The 10,732-nt window shown below is 39.5% G+C and overlaps 1 protein-coding gene across 1 annotated transcript in view; it reads left to right on the top strand.

Annotated features, from left to right (window-relative positions):
• Positions 1-10,732, top strand: part of DOCK3 (dedicator of cytokinesis 3) — a 738,119-nt gene that overhangs the window by 533,922 nt on the left and 193,465 nt on the right. The window lies entirely within an intron of this gene.

Raw genomic sequence — 10,732 nt, forward strand, 5'->3', positions numbered from 1 at the left:
ATCACTATGGAAGTAGATTGCCCCATCTTCCTTCTGAGGAGTGGCTGGTGGGTTTGAACCGCCAGCCTTCTGGTTAGCAGTCAAGTGCCTTAGGTACTATGCTACCAGAGTTCCTCCAGGTAGGATTATGAGACTTAAAAATGGACATAAAGAGATCATGCAAACAGTCAGGGTCCTCTAGATAAGAAGGCAAATTATTTTTCCATTTGAACAAATCAGAGGTGGTGCAAAGGCTGTGCATCCAAAGCATCTAAGGTTGTTCACTGAGATCCTTGACACTTGGGGCTAGAACTTGTCAGAGATGGAACATTCCCTGACCATTCCCTATCCAAATCCAGCACTACTGTGGGTATGAGAATGAGTTAGGACCTCAGGTTCCAGGGAGCTCCTGGGATCTGAAAAGTGCTTACAAAGGAAGGAGCACTATCATTAACGTATGGGGGAGGTCAGTACCAGACCCGTGGGTCTTCATCCTCTTTTTTTTTTTTTTTTGTCTAAAATCTTCCCTTTTGCCTTTTGAAGGAAAATCTTACATTCTTTCTCCAAATTCTTATTTTGCTACAAAGTCATGAAAGCTTCTACATACATTTTCTCATCCCATTTCCCTTCCTGTGTATAAAACAAATCAAATTGTAAGATTGTATTATAATTCACTAAGCTGTTTTCAGGCCACTGTTTGTCATCTCCCAGATTCTTCTAAACCCAGATAAAACTTCTTCAGAGGAAAACTTCTTTCTGGATTTTTTTCATTGGATCAGACCCAAAGTACACACCAGTTTTTCAAAATATGCCCCAGGGGACTGCAGCCTGGAATTTAGCTGTCCTGAATACCCATTCTCCTTCTGCAGAGGAACCTATGTTTTATCAACACTAAATTAGCTTAATTGATTAAGTGTTAACCCAAACTCAGCCAATCACCCTTTTTGTCAATCCTGAAAGGAACTTACCCTCCACACAAGGAGCCCCTTCTTTCTCTTCCTGGGACACTTACCACTAAGCCATCTTTAAACTCTTCACTGGGAGCATCACCTTTGAGTCTAAGGCTGCTCCTTGCCACCTGGGGTCAAAAAGTCTTTCTCAGAAGAAATGGTCCCAGTGTGTGCTAGGGGCTGCTCTCAACTCTGGCAGCACAGGGCAGACCACAGATCCAAGCATGCTCAAATGGTGAATCCCTTCATGGTCACCAAAATTGTTACCAGCATAACACTGGGTCCATTGCCTGATGATGGCCAAAGCCAATAAAGACATACTGAGGTGAAAAGTAGAATGCACAGCTTTATTGAGATTGTGCATGAGCTGAGACATGTCTATCTAGGTCCTTTCCAAGCTCCTTCTTATTAGAGAGGGATTACATAAGAATCTTGTTATGCATACTATTTCATATGATTAGAAGTTAAGCATGCACAGATATAAAGATGATGATTTTTTAGCAGGTCTCATTATAATGTTATATCTCCACCTAGGGGAGTGAATTTAATATGCTCATATTCCCTTTTACTCAGATTCATGCTGTCCTTTAGCTTTTTATGAGTCAATAACCTGTAGTTAATGTTTATGGCCCCTTTATGAAATCAGCAAGTCTCCTGACCACATGTTGGTTTCCGAAAGTTCCATTTTGTACTTTTCTTATCTCCTTCTCTGAGGAATATTGTGCATCATGCAAGGTATGCCTAATAGGGTATTCACAGAGCATTCAAATAACATAACATCTATCTTAGTTCCATAGTGCTACTATAGCAGAAATACCACAAATGGATGGCTTTAACAAACAAGAATTTATTCTCTTACGTTTTAGGAGGCTAGCAGTCCAAATTCAGAGTACTGGCTCTAGGGGCTGGGCAAAGGCCCCTCAACCTTGGGCTTCAGCTCTGCCTCTTGTTTGTGACTCACTAGAGCTGGAGGCTTCTTGTAACTCATGCAACTGCTGGCTGCTGAGGCTGACAAGCCCAAGATCACCAGGTAGAATGGCACAATTCCAATATCAACAGGGACATGCAGGTCACTTGTCCAGGAACAATTCCAAAATTGGCAGGCTACATGGCAGACCACTGGATGAAGACTTAGCCAGATGCAGGATCCAAACATGCCAAAAAGCTAGAGACCTTTCTCAAAGCTGCTTCTTAAATACTGGAAGCAGACCACACCCCAAAGCCAACTACTTAGTTGCTCACAGCAGATTCCACCATGGAGGTGGTTACAATTTCATCATGGGGGGATAACTACATCCATCTGCCCAGCCACTCAAAACCATGGTCCAGCCAAGTTGACACACAACCTTAGCTACCACATTCCACCTGTAGCCCACTTGGCACCTCTACATATCTCCTTCATTGGGTGGCCCAAGTTTTCTAGTCCATCTTAGTGGTGATCTCACTCCTTGGGCCTGGCAGAGCCCATTCTTCCTGCCCTTTAGGCATGACAGCCCTGCCCCCTCACTTTTGGGCAGCAGATATGGGCCAATCCCACTGGCCCTCATGTATGGCAGCCCCACACTCCAGAACCAAGCCGGTGAAGATCTGACTCCTTATAACTAGAAGGCTGTGATGGTTCTGTCCCCAGAGGCAGTTGTCCAACCCTTTGAGACTGAGGTAGCTCTACTTCCCATTTCCTTGGTCTCTCAGCTTCTGCCAATTGATGCCCAAAGGCAATGCACTCCACCAGGAAGCTTACTGCCCAAAGACACTCAGTTCTCTCGCTCTGTGGGCTGGCAAGCTTGTGGTTTCATCTCATGCCACTCTTTTTGCTGTGGTCTAAGCACACAGACTGTATTGCAGATATTAAGTGATGCATACCTATAGTGCTGCAATGAATACTGGTGTACAAGTATCTCAGTCCCTGCTTTCAGTTATTTTTGGTATGTACCCAGGAACTTGTTCGGTAATATTATAGTTCTATATTTAACTCTCTGAGGAACTACCAAACTGTTTCCACAGTGGCTGAAAATTTTTCCATTTCCACCAGCAATGGACAAGAGTTCTAATTTCTCTACAACCTCATCATACTTGTTATTTTCCATATTTTGATAGTAGCCATCCTAGTGGGTGTAAGGTGGCATCTCATTGTGGTTTTAATTTGCATTTCCCTAATGACTAATAATATTCCATCTCTTCATGTTCTTTTGGTCATTTTTATATCTTTTATTTAACCTTAATGAAATATATCTATACTGTAAAAAATGACAACAAAAACAAAAAAAATGCTAGTAGAAGCCATGTTATAGGTTTTATTGAACTATAGTACAGGTTTTTCTATTTTATTATTAATTTTTTTTTATTGTGCTTTAGGTGCAAGTTTATAGAGCAGAGTTTGTTTCACATTCAACATTACATATACCTTTAGTTTCACTCCCCATTTACCATCCCCTATGCTAAGTGAGTCTCCTCCCCTCCCTGCCCAATAACTCCTCCTCCCTCCCCCGTATCCCTCATAATTATGCACTCTTGTGTGTCCTGCATTTCCTCCGTGTGAATGTTGCCCTTCTGGTATCCCATGGTCGATTGCTCCAAGGGGTACATTTCCATAGAGTATGTGGGTGCGTCACCCTAGGTTGAGTGGTCTGCGTGTATATCTTGTTTACTGTTGGGCTGAGAGCCAGCCCCTGGGAGTGAGCTTTATTCCAGGCCCAGAATGTATCCCAGGGCCATAGTATTGGGGGCCTCACCAGACTCCATCCAACCAGTAATTCTGGTCATTATTGAGATTTTGGGTTTTGTTCATGTTTTTCCTCCCACTCTATCCAGGATCTCCAGATTTGATCCTTTCCTGAGTGGTTGGCATTGGTAGCTGGGTGCCATCTAGTTCTTCTGGTCTTAAGGGCCATCGTGTCCTAGGGCTGATTGCTTCCAAATGCTCTTGTTTTTATTTTTTGCACTCTTCGCTTCCAGTGATAGAGACCGTTAGCTGCATTTTAGACGGCTGCTTGAAAGCTTTTAAGACTCCAGTCACTACTCACCAATGTAGGATGAGAAACAAGGCTTTTATGTATTTTGTTGTGCCGGTTGAGTCTGGTGTCCCCCAGTACTATGGTCCTGAGTTGGTAGATCTATTGGATCTCTCTCTCACAGTGTCTGAGTGTCTGTGAGGGATTACTCTATGTCTGTCTTCTGTTGTTTCTGTAAGCATTGCAGGTATTTTGTATCACTGGTATCTGTACAAGATTAGCCTCTACTGAGTCTACCCTTGGTCTAGAGTATACTCCTGTTCACTGACCCCATTGATCCTCTCAGATGTTTATGTGTTTACTGTAGCCTGGTGTTTGGTGTTAATGGTAATGCAGTATTGTAGATATACTGGTTGGTATTAGCACCTGTTGTCTGTCTCTTATGTGCACAATGTTATCATGATGGTCACAGATCCTTTCCATATATCCCTCCCTTACCCATAGATGTCAGCATGTGGACCCCAACTAGCCCAAAATTAATCCCTCTCCTTCCCTCCTCATCCCGGAAATTTGAAAAGTGAGTTCCCTTTCTTAAGCAAACCCTTCTTTATCTTTACAGTAAAGGACAATACAAATACAGTATTTGTCCTTCTGTGATTGATTTATTTCACTCAGCCTAATTTGGGAGCTCTGGTAGCATAGTGGCTAAGGCACTTGACTGCTCACCAGAAGGCTGGCGGTTCAAACCCACCAGCCACTCCTCGGAAGGAAGGTTGGGCAATCCTACTTCCGTAGTGACACTGCCTCAGAAACCCAAGGAGGGGTCGCTAAGAGTCAGGGTCGACTCAACGGCAAACAACAACAACAATGTCCTCCAGGCTCATCCATATTGTGAGATGATTCATGTATCCTTCATTGTTCTTTAATGTAGCATAGTATTGCATTGTGTGAATGTACAATAATTTGTTTATCCATTCATCTGTTGATGGACATTTAGGTTGTACCCATCTCTGCTATAGTGAATTGTGCTATGATGAACATAAGTGTGCATATGTCTGTTCGTGTGCTGCCTCTCACCTCTTTAGGATATATTCCTAGTAATGGAATTGCTGGGTCAAATGATATTTCTGTTTTCAGTTTTTTAAGAAAACACAATACCATATGCTACAATGACCGTACCATTTTACAGTCCCACCAGCAGTGCACAAGAGTTCCAATCTCTCCTCAACCTCACTAGCATTTGTTATTTTCTGTCCTGTTTAACTTTGCTATTATTTCTGGGGTAAGGTGATATCTCATCATTGTTTTGATTTGCATCTCTCTAATGACTAAAGATCACCAGCAATTCCTCATGTGTTTGTTGGCCGCCAGCATATTGTCTTTAGTGAAGTGTCTGTTTATGTCTCTTGCCCATTTTTGAATTGGATTGTTTGTCTTTTTGGTGTTGAGGTGTTGAAGTTTTCTATAGGTTTTGGAGATAAGTCCTTTGTCAGATATGTCATAGGCAAATTTTCTCCCAATCTTTAGGTTCTCTTTTTACCCTTTTGACAAAGTCTTTCAAAACGCATAAGAATTTAATTTTTAAAAGGTCCCAATCATCTAGCTTCTCTTCTACCTCCTGTGTATTCTGAGTTATGTTTGATAGACTATTTATGCTGTAAATTAAGGCTTCTAGATTTGACCCTATTTTATCTTTGATGAATTTTATAGTTTTGGTTTTACATTTAAGTCTTTGACCCAGGTTAAGTTTGTTTTTGTGTATGGGGTGAGGTATAGGTCTTGTTTCATTTTTCTGCGAGTGAATATACAGTTTTGCCAGTACCATTTGTTAAAGAGGCTGACTCTTCCCCATTTAATGGATTTTGGACCCTTGTCAAAGATCAAGTGTCCATAGATGGATAGGTTTATTTCTGGGCTTTTGATTCTGTTCCATTGGTCTATCTGTCTATCATTGTACCAGTATAGTACAGGTTATTTTAAAAGTTATTCTTTGTGGCTAACATTTAGTTTTTACTGCTGTTATCATACTTTTATTAACCAATAATTATAAAAGCACAAATTGGGTCAAAACACGGCATTAATATTTCTGTAATCTGGCCATTTCTAACCTAAATTTAACCTCTAATAGAGGTAAACACACGATATATATAATCATCCCCCATGAAGGTACACACAAAAACAATGATAACATATACCATAAAACACTAAAGCTTCTGTAAAGAGTATTAAACAATCAGAAAACTTATATCAATTATAATAATAAATGGAAATGAGATGAAAAAAAATCTTATTAGATTAAAATTCTCAAAATGGAATAAAAAAACAAAATCCATCTCTATGATTTTAATATGAGACTCACAAAAGATAAGAGATATAAAAGTACTAAAACAAGCATGGTAAATATAATAATAAAATACAAACAGAATGAAAAGAAATGTCAGAATATTAAAGCTAAAGAATAAATCATAAAGTAAGAAGTGTAAAATGGGCATATTGTGTTTAGAGGATAAGAGGCTGGTGGAAAGAGAACACACAAACACACATGTGCATATACACCCTATAGGCTACACACTATAAGGTTAAATTTAGTTTTCTATTTCATCCTGCAAGAGCATATGATCTCAGAGTGACTTCTCAGGGTCAGCACAGCCATGACATATAACAGCACCATTTTCTCAGCCCCAGAATACTTAGTAGCACCAGCCCCTGATTATTTGGTCTTTGTAAGGTGGAGGGTTACTACTCATAGTGCCTAAGACATTTGACTGCTAACCAGAAGGCTGGTGGTTCAAACCCACCAGCCACACTTTTCAGAAGGAAGACTGCGCAATCTACTTCCTAGAGATACTGCCTCAGAAACCTAAGGAGGGGTTGCTATGAGTCAGATGTGACTTGATGGCATTGTTTTTTTTAAATCCGTTAAGTTGGGATTCACATTCTCATTCCAAGGAATTTGCCTAAAAGTCCATGCACTTCTGTTTAAAGGAATCTTGACTAAACTCACCCTTAACACAGCCACCTTCTTATCTGGGAAGAGAAAGCAGAGTAAAGGCAAGTGTCCTTAGAAACATCTCTGTGTTCCAGAAAGCCCATTTGTTCTTCCACAGGAATTTTCTATTGTATTGTATTTTTTACCAATAGAGTAAAAAAACTCTATCAGTAGAGTTTATAGTGAAGATGTAATTTAATTATCTTTATGCATGTAATAATGTTGACTCAAAACTTATTAAACCAAATTTATTAGAAATACAAAGAGAATAAGATAAAAATACAGTAAAAAAGGAGTTTTAATATGCCTCTTGACAAGCAGGAAGCCAAAAATTAACAAAGATAGGGGAGAATCTGACTTGCATAATGAATAAAGTTGACATGACAGATGATAATAGCCTCATTGAGTGCTCACCACATGCCATTATTACCTCTCTTTTACGAATGAGGAAACAAAGAGTGGTTAGGAATGTGCCTAAGCAGCCTAGTTATAAACACATATTCATAGCCTCTTGCTATACATCTAGATAATTACCATCTAAACCAAGACATTCTGATAAGTCAGCCATTGACTGCCATTGAGTTGGAACTGACTCAGGGCAACCCCTTCTTGGGTTTCCAAGGAAGTATCACTACAGAAGTAGATTGCCCAACCTTCCTTCTGAGGAGTAGCTGTTGGTTTTGAACCACCAGCCTTCTGGTTAGCAGTCAAATGCCTTAGGCACTAAGTCACCAGAGCTCTGACAAGTCAAAGGAAGCCCTATTGATGTCAGGACAAGTTTATATTGGGAATATTCCTTATCCCAGCATGCCAGGCCATAGAATTCTCTCAGCTCTAAACAAATATTTTGTCTAACAAAGAGAATATCTCTTTTCCAGTGCCCATGAAACATTACAAAAATTGTTCACAAAAAATTTCCGTAAATTCAATAAGGCAGGAATTTCACATGCCACGTACTTACATTACAATCCAAATAACAAACAGCGCATCATCCAAAAGGGGGAACCATTCAATCATCCTGATAATCAAAAAATATATTTGACAGAGATCAACCTTCATTCTCAATTATTTTATAATTTCTAGTTACTAAACTAGGAGCAAGCTAAAACTAGGAGCTCTGGTAGCATAGTGCCTAAAGCACTTAACTGCTAACCAGAAGGCTGGTGGTTCAAAACCACCAGCCACTCCTCAGAAGGAAAGTTGGACAATCTACTTCCGCAGTGATACTGCCTCGGAAACCCAAGGAGGGGTCGCTATGAGTTGGGTCCAACTTGACAGCACATAACAACAACAACAACAGTTACTAAACTAAGAATAGGAGCTCTTGTGGCGTGGTGCCTAAGGCATTTGACTGCTAACCAGAAGGCTAGCGGTTCAAACCCACCAGCCACTCCTCAAAAAGAAGATTGGCCAATCTACTTCTGTTAGTAAAACTCTGGCCGTTTCTAGCCTAAAGTTAACCTCTAATAGAGATAAACACAGGATGTATAATATCCCCCATGAAGGTGCACACAAGAGCAATGGTAACATATACCATTAAATACTAAAGCTCCTGTAAAAAGTATTAAACAATCAGAAAGTAGCGATACCACCTCAGAAACCCAAGGAGGAGTTGCTATGAGTTGGATCCGACTATGTGGCACTGAGTTTGTTTTTTTAAAAACTAAGAATAAAATGCTATTTTTGTAGTTTGAGGGGGCTAACAGATAGTAGATGTCCCCACCTGAGATCAAAACCATTCAAAACATAGATAAAGTAGGTGTGTGTATATATAATGTAAAGTCAAAAAAACAATATGTATAGTCTGTGTACATATGTAAGTAGTATAAATAAATGACACTTTTATTAGAAACAAAACTGAAATTTAAAATAATGGTTTAAATGTATTAGCCATATGGGCTTGTGTATTAGTTTCCTTTAGCTACTATTACAAATGGCCACAAATGTGGTTACTTAAAACAACAAAAATTTATTCTGTCATAGTTCTGGAAGCCAGGAATCCAATATCAAGGAGTAACAAGTCACACTGCCTCTAGAAGCTGTAGGATATGATCCATGTTTTGCATCTTCTAGCTTCTTGTAGCTGTCAGCATTGCTTAACTTGTGGCCACATCACTCCTGTCTCTGTCTATATAGTCACATTGCCTCCTTCTCCCTTTGCCTTCTCCTCTTTGATCTGTCCCAAATATCTCTCTGTCTGTCTATCATAAGGACACTTGTTATTGGACTTAGCCCAACACTCACACCCACACCCATATACTCGAGGGTGATCTTTTTATCTCAAGCACCTTAACTTAATTGCATCTGCAAAGACCTTTTTCCCAAATAAGACAACATTCACAAGTTCAGTGATTAGAACATGGGCATTAAATTTTGGAGGAATTACTATTCAGCTTGCTACAACATGTGATTAACATGAACCCTGAATTAGAAAAACTTTGAAAATCACTATCAGCATGGAGCTTGGTGATGCACATTATGTGTGTCTGTAAGCAGATTAGTCCCTAAAGAAAGAAAAGGCAGAACTGAGATAGATGTTCATGCCCAAATCCTTCTCCCTGATGTACTGGCCAGGGAAGTCATTCCTCCCAGTAAAGACTGAGTGAGGGGCAGAAGGGATCCTCAGTGTTACTCAAAGAAGCCCTTCCACCCGTAAAGAAAAATAGTAGAAATAACATTCCTCAGTAAATCACTGTAATTGCATGTGTAGATATCAACAGGCTTCATATCTTTTTAATTATCTTCTCAAAATGAGAAGAAACAGCGGCAAACATCCATTAATAATTGGATCGTGGAATGTTTGAAGTATGAATCTAGGAGAATTGGAGGCTATAAAAAATGAAATGGAATGGTTGAAGAGTGATATTTTCTGGCATTATTGAGCTGAAATAGACTGGTATTGACATTTTGAACTAGCCTATCATAATGATCTACTATTCTGAGAATGATAAATTGAAGAGGAACAGCATCACATTCTTTGTCAAAAGAACTTTTAAAGATCTGTCCTTAAGTAGAACATTTGTCAGTGACAAGATAACATCCATATGCCTTCAAGGAAGACCAGAACATGACCTTGCTTATATCCCACCTGAACTTAGAGACCATCAGAAGAATAGACTTGACACATTGCACACCAGTGACCGAAAACCAAATGAATTGTGGGATGGCATCAAGAACATCATACATGAAGAAAGCAAAAGGTCATTAAAAAGACCAAAAAGACCAAAATGGATGTCAGAGGAGACTCTGAAGCTTTCTCTTGAATGGGGAATAGCTATAGAAAATGGAAGAAATGATAAGATAAAAGAGCTGAACAGAAAATTTCAAAATGCAGCTTAAGAAGACAAAGTAAATTATTTATAATGAAATGTACAAAGACCTGGAGTTAGAAAACCAAAAGAGAAGAAGCATGCTTGGCATTTCTCAAACTAAAGAACAAGAAGAAATTCAAGTCTCCAGTTGCAATATTGAAAGATTCTATGGGCAAAATATTGAATGATGCAGGAAGCATCAAAAGAAGATGGAAGGAATACACAGAATCACTGTACTAAAAAGAATTGGTCAATGTTTATCTGTTTCAGGGGGTGGCCTATGATCAAAGACCAATGGTATTGAAGGAAGAAGTTGAAACTGCACTGAAGGAATTGGTGGAAAACATGGCTCCAGGAATTGAAAGAATATCCATTGAGATGTTTCAACACATGATTTCTACACTGGAAGTACTTACTCGTGTATGCCAAGAGATTTGGAAGACAGCTACCTGGCCATCTGTTCTGGTTACCTAGTGCTGCTCTGACAGGAATATACCACAAATGGGATGGCCTTAACAAACAGGAGTTTATTCTTACAATTTGGAGGCTTTA

This window comes from Orycteropus afer, unplaced genomic scaffold (assembly GCF_000298275.1).
Source record: "Orycteropus afer afer isolate SDZICR_OR568_19922 unplaced genomic scaffold, OryAfe1.0 scaffold00323, whole genome shotgun sequence".
Taxonomy (NCBI): Eukaryota; Metazoa; Chordata; class Mammalia; order Tubulidentata; family Orycteropodidae; genus Orycteropus; species Orycteropus afer.